The sequence below is a fragment of the Palaemon carinicauda genome, chromosome 1 (genome assembly GCF_036898095.1).
Source record: "Palaemon carinicauda isolate YSFRI2023 chromosome 1, ASM3689809v2, whole genome shotgun sequence".
NCBI lineage: Eukaryota > Metazoa > Arthropoda > Malacostraca > Decapoda > Palaemonidae > Palaemon > Palaemon carinicauda.
The window spans coordinates 110,430,140-110,442,639 of NC_090725.1; the positions used below are offsets into that span (position 1 = coordinate 110,430,140).

Genomic DNA, 12,500 nt, shown 5'->3' on the forward strand with positions numbered 1-12,500 from the left:
AAGTTCAAACTTGCAGCAAATATTTTTGTTGAGAAGGAAGACATGTTTCTTTTCATGGTTTTTATATTAGATATATATTTCAATGTTGCTACTGTGCTTAAAGTGTGTAATTTTAATTGTTCATCACTCATTTAGTTTATATCCTAATTTCCTTTCCACCCTGGGCTATTTTTTCTTGTTTGGAACCCTTGGGCTCATAGAATCCTGCTTTTCCAACTAGGGTTGTATATTTGCTAGTAATGATAATAATCATCCAGGTGGAACCTTATTTATGTCCATCAATTTGTTTATGTACATTATTATATACAACTAAACACATAAACTGATGGTCACATAAATACAATGCTTATATCACCTGTGAGTGTATATATTATTCAATGTATATGCAATGCTGTATGTGTATGCACATTTTTCCAAGACTTTACACCACTAATTATTAATTGAGGTTGTTGTCCTAAACACACTAAACAAACAATTAAAGAAGAATAGTATAATTTACGTAATTCAGAAATAACTTTGCATTTAGACTATTGTTAGATTAACTACAGATTGTATTTTATTTCTTTTTTTGTAGAACATATGTTCTTCGACTCTGTGGAATTACTTTAAAACATTATTTATCATATAATGAAAATTCTTAGAAAAGCATATTGATGAATCAGGCCAAGTGGAAAACTGAATGTGCTTTCTTTGACATCCAAATCTGGCTTTCATTCCGTAGTCAAAAGATTATTCCTATAATACTGTACGCGACCCGTCGGTTGTTAAGAGATTATTCCTATACTAGTGTACGCAACCCGTCAGTTGTTAAGAGATTATTCCTATAATAGTGTCCGCGACCCGTCGGATAGGAGATTATTCCTATAATAAGTGTACGTGATCCTCCAGTTAAGAGATTATTCCTATACTAGTGTACGGAACCCGTTGGTTGAGATTATTCCTATAAGAGTGTACGCGACCCGTCAGTTAAGAGATTATTCTTATAATTGTTTATGACCCTTCCGTGTAGAGATTATTCCTATACTAGTGTACAGGAGCCGTCTGTTAAGATATCATTTCTATACTAGTGTACGCGACCAGTCGATTAAGAGATTATTTCTGAGTACGTGACCCGTCGGGTAAGAAATTATTGCAATGCTAGTCTACATGACCGGTCGGGTAAGAGATTATTCCTGTACTAGTGTACACGACCAGTCTGATAAGAGAGTATTCCTATACTAGGTTACACGACCAGTCGGATAAGAGATTATTCCTATACTAGTGTACATGACCAGTCGGATAAGAGATTATTCCTATACTAGGTTACACGACCAGTCTGATAAGAGATTATTCCTATACTAGTGTACATGACCAGTCGGATAAGAGATTATTCCTTTACTAGGTTACACGACCAGTCGGATAAGAGATTATTCCTATAATAGTGTACGAGACCCATCCGGTAAGAGATTATTGCTATAATAGTTTACGCCTTCTGTCGGATGAGAGATTATTCCTATAATAGTGTACACGACCCATCGGTTAAGAGATTATTCGTATTATAGTGTATGTGAGTCCTTCGGTTAAGAGATTATTCGTATTATAGTGTATGTGAGTCCTTCGGTTAAGAGATTATTCCTATAATAATGTACGTGACCTGTCTGTTAAGATATCATTCCTATACTAGTGTACGCCACCAGTCGTTTAAGAGATTATTCCTAAGTACGTGACCCGCCCTATAAGAAATTATTCCAATACTAGTGTACTGAACCCGTCAGTTAACAGATTATTCTTATACTAGTGCACACGGCCAGTCGGATAAGAGATTATTCCTATAATAGTGTACGAGACTCATCAGGTAAGAGATTATTGCTATAATAATGTACGCCATCCGTCGGTTGAGAGATTATTCCTATGATAGTGTATGCGACCCGTTGGTTAAGAGATTATTCCTATAATAGTGTACATGACACTTTGGGGAAGACTTTATTCCTATACTAGTGTATAAGGGCTGTCGGTAAGATATTATTCCTATAATGATGTATGTGACCCGTCAGTTAAGAGATTATTCCTATAATAATGTATGTGACCTGTCAGTTAAGAGATTATTCCTATAATAGTGTTTGTGACCCGCCGGGTAAAAGATTATTCCTATGCTAGTGTACGCGACCCGTTGATTAAGAGGTTATTCCTATAATAGTGTACATGACCTGTTGGGTAAGAGATTATTCCTATACTAGTGTATGCGACCCATTGATTAAGAGATTATTCATATAATAGTGTACATGCCCTGTCGGTTAAGAGATTATTCCTATACTAGTGTATGCGACCCGTTGATTAAGAGGTTATTCCTATAATAGTGTATGTGACCCATCGGGTAAGAGATTATTCCTATACTAGTGTACGCGACCCGTTGATTAAAAGATTATTCCTTTATTAGTGTACGCGACCCGTCAGTTAAGAGATATTCCTATAATAGTATATGTAACCTGTTGGGTAAGAGATTAATCCTATACAAGTGTACGCGACCCGTTGATGAAGAGATTATTCCTATATTAGTGTACACAACCCATCTGTTTGGAGATTATTCCTGTATTAGTATACATGATCTGTCGGGTAAAACATTATTCCTATAATAGTTCATGCGATCTCTGTCATTTTACAGCTAAATATTTAGATATGTACAAGCACACACGCGCACATCCAGATTCACCCCCTCTCACCCCTCCCCTTTCCTAACTACAACATGACAGTTGTTGTTCCTGAGTGTACCTCTCAATTTGCTCCCTCTCACCAGTGTATGACTACTCCTCTCCCCCCTAACTGAAGGACGGGGAGACACTGAGTAGTCATAAGTTTGGCAATACCACTCAGCATGATATATATATATATATATATATATATATATATATATATATATATATATATATATGCATACATACATACATACGCACACACACACACACATATATATATATGTATATATATATATATATATATATATATATATATATATATATATATATATATATGTATATATATCCACACACTTTCTATTTATTTCATAGGAGACGTTGATCCCCTTTTATTTTGCTAGCAATTAATCAAAAGTTTCCCACGTAAAGAACTTCTGTGTGTTTGAGTAATTCTTTATATATTCTGACAAGGCTATCATGAATATTTAATATCACATGGAATCAAGTTATATACACACTGAAACTTTTATTACCACCCTCTCGCCCATGAATGTTGGAAGCTAATAAAACTCATTTTCATTCCAGCATAATTTTGGAGGTACCATTAACCCGGTATGTTCTACGCTTAATTCCATATGAAGCTTGTGCTTAACACTTGAAACTCCGCCTGAAACGCGATGCTCACTCTAAGTTTTCCAGGTAAAGTTGAGGTAAGAGAAAACCCATTTGATAAAAACTGGATAAGACAATGGCAGACTGTATACTGAAGTGGCATTTTGAGGATTTACTCTTCTTAGAACACGTTATTGCGTATTTAAAAACTCACTTTTAAAAATGGGTGTAAGTGGAGAGAAGTGTATCTCAAATGTCCCCCTTCCGTTTCGAACCTCCCCCCCCCTTTCCAGAGAAGGGAAAAATCTAAAGAGGGACTAGGGGTCAAAATATCAACAAATAGGACTAGTTATGACTGACTCCAAGAACCAGGGTCGCCTGCCTGGTCTTCACGTTGGTAGCCCCTGAAGGAGCCAGAGAATGTGAAGAAGAAGTCTGAGGGCCTTCCTTGGATCCTGATCCCTCTTCATCTTGTGTGATTTTTTCCCCCTTCATCATCTCCCTACTGGGAGCAGAAGGAAAAGAAGTAGGCCCCGAGGGGGCCAAGACTTGAGACGACAGTCGTGATGAAGAGGGGGCCACCTGAAGGACCAGAGAGGGCGTCTCCGAAGGGATGCGATGCCCCACCGTGCTTCTCTCACTCTTGTCGAAGTTTTTTCCTCTTTGCTTCTCGTTCTTAAACACAGTCGAGAATTAGCCTCCCGCAGCCAAGTTTTCCAGCCGAAATGAACATCGGATCTTTCTCTTTTTTCTCTCTCTCTCTGTCTCCTCCTGTCTCTTGAGTGGATATTTTTTTTGCCTTCGGGAAGTACCCGTCCTGAGCGAAGGAGCTCTTGAGTAGTGCCTCCCTCTGTCCACTGAAGGACACACCAACTGAATGTGAGCAACTAATTACTAACTAGGCCCTCTCTCTCTCTCTCTCTCTCTCTCTCTCTCTCTCTCTCTCTCTCTCTCTGTTGAAGCTGGAGTTATAGTTTTTGATATTACATAAATGTGCATCTCACAACACTTTTTCAAAATATCTTTCTAAAGAAGTAAACTTTAGTAAGAAAATTAAGAATATAATTGTCGAGCAAACAATAATAATCTTAAAAAGGGACTACATTTCTTCCATAGTAACATTTTGAAAGTTGACGTAGATTACGCATGTACAAATTAATTTCATTCTTATTGGAGCTATTGTTAAAAAACTAACAATAGTATTATAAATCATTAATCTAAGATAGTAATTACCATAATAAGTCCAAAATTATAGATGGAGTTTCCTACAGTGATTTCTAAGCAGCAATTGGGATATTAATTGAGCAGTTTATAATTGATACCGAAAAAACAAAAGGTTAATAGTACTTCTTTTAATTATGGCCAGCTTGTCTGATAAACAATATCTCCATTAGTTTGGTCTCTAAATTAAGAGACAGGAATTTATGATTCATTGTTTAATACAGTAAGTTGTTTTTCTATTCAGGTAACTTATAACTACAAAAAAATTATCCAGTGTTAACTGTTGCTATCTACTTCTAATTGTGCTTCAAATTATGTATAATTGGCATGACTAATGACAATTTTATTTAAAGGTTATGGTCCATCTTATTTTTTTTCTAAATGAATGTAATGATAATCACAGACCCCATTGATTTTTTTTTTTAAGATAAAAATTAGTCAAATTTCTCACCATTCATTTGTATCTACATAAGAATAATTTTTGCTAGATAACCTAAATATAATTAATTATAGAACAAGTTTTATATACACAACAACAACAACAACAACAAATGCAGCCGTTCCTAGTTCACTGTAGGACAAAGGTCTCAAATATCTCAATTCATGTCTGGAGTTTGGCCAGTTTTCATCAACACGCTGGCCAATGCGGATTGGTGATGGTGGGAGACTTTAGTTTGATCGTCCAGACCAGTATAGGTTTGCTGATCATGGTGATACACAAATCCTTTCACCATTTAAAGGTATCCCCACTCAGAACGGGAATATATATATACACACACACACACACACATATATATATATATATATATATATATATATATATATATATATATATATTTATATATATATATATATATATATATATATATATATATATATATATATATATATATATATATATATACAAACAACTTGTTTAAAATTTTAGGTGTGGCTCTTGATTGCAAATTTTCTTTTGGCAAAGATTTCTTCTTCAATTGTACAAAAAAAAGTCGTATTCTTGAGAAATTCTTTCAAGATTTTCGATTATCAGTATATCTTAAGGAAATATTTTTAATTAATTCATTTTGCCTTGTTTCGAGTATTGTTCTCCTGTCTGGTCTTCAGCTGCTGACTCTCATCTTAATTAGTTGGATATAAAATTATGGTCTATTAAATTTCTTATTCCTGTGTTGTATATTAATCTCTGGTACCGTCGTTCAGTTAGTTCTCTATGCATGTTAGATAATTTTTTTTTTTTCATAATTGAGATAATCTATTGCGCTCAGATCTTCCAAGACTGTACCATCCTGTACGTGTACTAGTATGCAGTTAATTTCTGACAATCATACCTTCACCATAAGGCACACAGATACACAGTATTCTGGAAGTTTTATTCCAGCTATGACAAGGTTATGGAATGATCTGCAAAATCAGGTTGTTGAATCAATGGAACTTTATAATTTCAAACTTTTCGCAAATGCTTTTGAGTTAAGCCGGATTAAATGTCTCGTTTAATAGTTTATGTATGACTGATATATTTTTACATTGTTACAGATCTTAAAATAATTAATCTTATAATGCAGTACTTATATATTGTTTATTTGCTATTCCCTTATTTCCTTTCCTCACTATGCTTCTTACCTTGTTGGAGTCCTTGGGCTTGTAGCACACTGCTTTTCCAGCTAGGGTTGTAGTCACTGTCTATACAAGCTTGCCGACCAGGTTTCGATTTCCGGCCGGTCACAAGCTCTTGTCTTTGTGTGATTTCGCCTGGGGCTCTGATCCCCAGGTCGTTAAGAGAATCCAGACATTAATGTATCAAAAATATATATGGCTTATTTGAATATATATATATATATATATATATATATATATATATATATATATATATATATATATATATGTATATATATATATATGTATATATATATATATATATATATATATATATATATATATATATATGTATATAAATATTCATTGAAGGCGATAGCCTTAGTGGCGTCAATATGTTTCCTGCAGGAATCTTCATATTTCATCAGCTTCTTCAAGTTTTCAGACGTAATCCTTTGCATCAGAGAGAAGCTCTGCCCCAAGAGCATATAAAGAAAAGTATATATATATATATATATATATATATATATATATATATATATATATATATATATATATATATATATATATATATATATATATATATATATATTGTAAATTACATGCTATATAATGTGATAACTTAATTGATTGTTTACTCAAGTAATTTACTGATCAAGGGATTTAATGGTTACTTATTAAAAAAAAGAAAATAAAAAAAACAGCCGTTTGAAACAGCCGTTAACGCAATAGATTTCTTTGTATTACGCTAGGAATTGCCAAGAACTGTGGCCCTGTCGTTTTGGTATTTTTTCCCCGAAATACAGCAAGTGAATCAAACGAAAAAAAAAAAAACATCCACTCTTCTAACGAAATAACCAGATAGCGGAAAAATTGATAAAAAAGAATGAGGAAAGAAATAATGCTGAAATTACTGCCAGAAATTTTCCTGGATTGTGGCTGGGTCGGAGGCATACACGTCAAAAACAACGAATTAAGTTGTACTGAGCAAGAAAGGGTTAATCAAACTTTTTCTTTGAGGGTCTCAAGCTCCCAGAGGCGGTGCCGACCACCGGCTTAAATCTACGCCATGGTTCATTTACCTCACACGTCAACTTTCCGGATACTGAGGGGAAAAAAGATAACAGATTCGGCAAAACAATACAGCTCTGATCTTTCCACAGAATGAGAGAGAGAGAGAGAGAGAGAGAGAGAGAGAGAGAGAGTGTGCCTGCGTTGGAAAAAGAGGCTTCAGTTGGTTAGTGACTAAGTTGATATACTAATTGAGAGAGAGAGAGAGAGAGAGAGAGAGAGAGAGAGAGAGAGAGAGAGAGAGAGAGAGAGTCTGTGTGTGTTGGAAAGAGAGGCTTCAGTTGGTTAGTGACCAAGTTGATACACTAATTGTGAGAGAGAGAGAGAGAGAGAGAGAGAGAGAGTCTGTGTGTGTTGGAAAGAGAGGCTTCAGTTGGTTAGTGACCAAGTTGATACACTAATTGTGAGAGAGAGAGAGAGAGAGAGAGAGAGAGAGAGAGAGAGAGAGAGAGAGAGAGAGAGAGAGAGAGAGAGAGCATGCGTTGGAAAAAGAGCCTTCAGTTTGTTAGTGACCGAGTTGATATACTAATTCAATTTGGCCTTTATATTTAATTATACCACTGTTTATTTCTTTCTTCTCTCTTGTTCCTTTAACATTGGGATTAAAAGGTTAAAGAAACCCATGCTGGTACAACCTGGGAGAAAAATGGCTGATTGCCCTTAAACCTTGCAACCCTTTGGTGTAGAATTTTTAGTTCCCCTTTTGTGTAATTCATATGGGTCCGTCAGTCACTCAGTGTCCAAAGTATAAGGCATCTCTTTAGACTGGTGTCTTTGATAGTATCTCAATTTTCCTCATTTCCACTGGTATTTAAGCAGCTCTTCTAGGAGAAGAACACTCCAAAATCAAACCATTGTTCTCTAGACTTTGCTAATGACATAGCCTCTGTACCATGGTCTTCAACGGTTTTGTGTCAGAGTTCTCTTGCTTGAGGGTACACTCAGACACACACATTATCTTATTTCTCTTCCTCTTACTTTTTTAAGTTTTCATAGTTTATATGAGAAAGATCTATTGAAATTGTTACTGTTCTTAGAATATATTCTTTTTATTGTTCACTGCTTCTCTTGTAGTTTATTTATTTTCTTTCCTCTCTAGACTATTTTTTCCTGTTGTAGCCCTTGTGCTTATAGCGTCCTGCTATTCTAACTAGGGTTGTAGCTTAGCTAGTAATAATATTGATAATAATATTCTGAGGCTAAACTAACTTGTTTATCTGTTTAATTCATTGAAATTAAAATTTTTTGTTCACTTTGATGCCTATGGATTTGAAGACAAATGGTATTTTACTTAGCATTTTGTAAAAACAGCTGATTTCTTACTTCTAAAGTTATTGGTTATTTTTCACATTTTAGGTTCTTTTCGTCTTTGTTGGAGATTGTTAATGACGCTCCATTGGAAAAATATGTTTATACAGTAGTAGCTCTATTCCTGCGGATTAACGCCCAGTATCCATAACATCCATATTATATAGTTTTGGAACATTTTTCGGCAAAACATCATAATAGTTTTGCTGAAGGTAATATGTGATACTACTGCTTTATCTAGAATGAAAACAGGAGAAGCATAGAGCAGTATTCCAGGCTGAGCAGTATACAATTCACTGTTGTCGGAAAGCAAGCCACTGACTAGGTTGACGCCCTTATTTTAAAAAGGGCTGCAGGACAATGCTGTATGCCATATCCTTCCCACCTGATGAACTTTGTACATGAAAGGCAGCGAGTATGACCTGCATTTCGGAAAAGGGTACATGCCACTGTTGGAGCCCAGATTACCCCCCCCCCCCCCCCCCCGTTTTCAAGGAGGACCTTCTTCATGAGAAGCTATGAATGGCACACTCATTTTGAAAAAGGGCATGGGTCAATGCTGGATCCTAGATTCTCCCCTCTTAGAGGACCTTGTACATGAAAATAAAAGGCACATGTCAAACCTGGGGACAGAAATGACCAAAACTATCCTGGCCACTCTGGTTAGCTTCATCTGTGCAGCCTACTTTCTCAAAGGCTTTTACATCAAGATTATCTCCGAGCCGTGATGGTGTCTTCTGAAAGCATATGGCATAAAGTGACAAGCTACCTCCTATCCTTGAAGTTCTGATACAACCTGTCCTGAAAGTCCATAACCAAGCCAGAGTAAAGGGACCGGTCAGTATTACTCTACAGGATCCTCTGTTGGATACCTATGGTCAGCTGAAATCAACCTTGACACCTTTCTAGCTCCAGAGACCGTCATCAGTAAGTGGTTCTTCTGTCAGATGTTTTTGCACAACAAAGAACCTATCCTACGCTGAACTTTGCCAGTACAGCAGTGGGTGTCAGAAGGATGAGGACGCACAGAATAAGTACGAAAATTATGGTGATGACGATAGATATATGTAAGGAATCCATGGTTGGGTAAAAGATTTAATCAATTTTTTGCCATGAGTAGCGTATTGGTCATATCTGATCACTTGTAAAACACTCAATAAAACCAAATCTAGTTTGATAACATTGGGTGTTTTGACCGTGAAAATGGTGGTTGTCTAAATCATATATCTTTGTTATTTAGTAGCTGAGATTTAGACAAAACCTTTTTTCTTTCTTTGTATGTGGCAGCGATTTTGTAAAATCCAAGGTAGTGGACTGTATCATGGCAAATGAGGAAAAAATATTTTTATCTGATCGCTTGTACAATAAAATTTTCTAAATTTTATACTTTTGAGAAAAATCTGGGGAAATTACAGTGAACCCACCGACTCTTTAGCCAGTCGCCGTCAGTAGTCTTCCTGTACTGTCTCAGTATAAACATTTAAACGTTACACACAAATGGCAGAGGCAAGGGACAGTGCCCTAGAGGTTGACCATATATACATATGATTAGAGCCTAAGCCCTTTCCCTCTCTATCCAAGCTAGGACCAGAGAGGGCCTGACAGTTGAAAGCAGTCTTGGCCGTGAAGATTTGAAGTATGGCAAACATTTTTTCCTTTCAATCTAAAGAACTTTGTTTTTCCTTCAAGTATTTTAATGTTCCATGGACAACTGGAAGAACTTTATTAACTAGAGGGCACTAGGTAGAGATCATGTCTTCGCCACGCCAAGCAGTCTTATTTTGCTCTTAACTCCACTGCGTACTTGTACTTTGATGTGTTTTCTTCAAAGTCTAATGGATTTGTCCTTGGATCATACCCCACTTATCCACCAAGTTTCGTTGACATTGTTTCTATAATTATTGCGCAATGTTTTTCACAAACAACAAATGAACTAAATAAATATTTGCCATTTATTCAGAAATAAAAGCAAACTAGCTAAATATTTGGCCAGGGCACCAGCCACCCATTGAGATACTATCGCCAGAGAGTTATGGTGTCCTTTTACTGGCCAGACAGTACTACATTGAATCCTTCTCTCTGGTTACGGTTCTTTTCCTTTGCCTACACATACATCGAATAGTCTGGCCTATTCTCAACAGATTCTCCTGTCCTCATACACCTGACAACGCTGAGATTACCAAACAATTCTTCCTTACCCAAGGGGTTAACTACTGCACTGCAGTTGTTCAGTGGCTACTTTCCTCCTGGTAAGGCTAGAAGAGACTCTTCAGCTATGGTAAACAGATCTTCTAGAAGGACACTCCAAAATCAAACCATTGCTCTCTAGTCTTGGATAGTGCCATAGCCTCTGTACCATGGTCTTCCACTGTCTTGGGTTAGTGTTCTTTTGCTTGAGGGTACACTCGGGCACACCATTCTATCTAATTTCTCTTCCTCTTATTTGTTAAAGTATTTATAGTTTACATAGGAAATATTTATTTTAATGTTACTGTTCTTAAAATGTTTTATTTTTCCTTGTTTCCTTTCCTCACTGAGCTATTTCCCCTTTGGTGCCCCTGGACTTGTAGTATCCTGCTTTAACGCTTTTCCAGCTGGGGTTGTGGCTTGGCAATTAATGATAATAATAACTATTAGATTCCAGCCTTTATTGCATGGTGCCTTGTAACACATTCTCCAAAGAATCAGCAAAGGGTTAATTTATCAGTTCAGGACATTGTGTCTTTTGACACATTCTCCAAAGAATCAACAAAGGGTTTATTTATCAGGTCAGGACATTATCGCGAATAATCGAGGCACAACATTGTCCTTTGCGAAAGTATTCAAGATTCGCGCATGGCATCCTTCTGAGAATGGACCGTTTGTCCCACAAACAAGACCGAAAGAATTTTGACTTTCAGAGGAAGTTTCTTGTCAGTGACACAGCAGGGTCGATGAACCGACCTGAAGACAAACCTGGAATCCAGCGTGTGTCCTGGAATCCACTAGACACCGTTTTTGAATTCCTTTCTGTGTCGCGCGGGACTCGTAGGAATCCGATGTGCTGAGAATAGAAAAATGCTGAAACGAAGATTATTTTATAATATAAATTGAAATGAAATGCTGTCTTAACTGGCTACTAAGATATGTTTAATAATTATTCATAAACAAAAATTAGTTTAAAACAAAAATGAGAAGAAAATTGGATCTACGGAGTTCATTTTATAATATAAATTAAAATAAATTGGGGTCTTAACTAATTACTTGAGAATGGTTAGTCATTTTTCAAACACAAAGATTATTTTAAAACAAAAATGAGAAATTGAATTTTGCTGTTACGGAAAAATTTTTAATCTTTTTTTCAAAAACAAAGAATATCTTAAAACATAATTTAGAAGAAAATATGCTCTAGCTACTTACTGGGATTTTTTTTTTCATGATCCACGATATTGAAACATATTGTATATAGTTTTTTAAAACTCGGTTGAATTACATTAACATATCTAAATGAAAATAGAAAACTGCAAAAACAAAGAATTTATTTAAATGTAAATGAGAAAATGGAGGTTTAATTTTTTTCTCATGATGTATGCCAGTGAAACACAAATTGTATATAGTTTTCTTAAACTCAGTTGAAATGCATTGACATAATATGTAAATGAGAATAAAAAAAATCGCTAAAACGAAGACTATTTTAAAATCTAAAAAAGAAAATGGAGATGGTTTAATTTTTTTTTTCATGATGAATGCCAGTGAAACATTATTTGTTATATACTTTTAAAACTCAATTGAATTCCATTGAAATGTTTAATGAAGACTTGCGTTTGTTATAGTTGATTAAAACTATCATTTGCATGACTTCTTTGAGAGAGAGAGAGAGAGAGAGAGAGAGAGAGAGAGAGAGAGAGAGAGAGAGAGAGAGAGAGAGAGAGAGAGAGAGCCTTAATTACTGATTCCTTGAGAAAGAAACAGATACCATATATAGTCAGTGTTTCTTCAACAATGTTGTATCTTTACCTTCCTGTATATTTTGTCTTTAAC

At 35.6% G+C, this 12,500-nt stretch overlaps 1 protein-coding gene across 1 annotated transcript in view; it reads left to right on the top strand.

Annotated features, from left to right (window-relative positions):
- LOC137650837 (protein Wnt-4-like) overlaps window positions 1–12,500 on the top strand; it is a 64,733-nt gene that overhangs the window by 37,589 nt on the left and 14,644 nt on the right. The gene's annotated exons all lie outside the window — the stretch shown is intronic.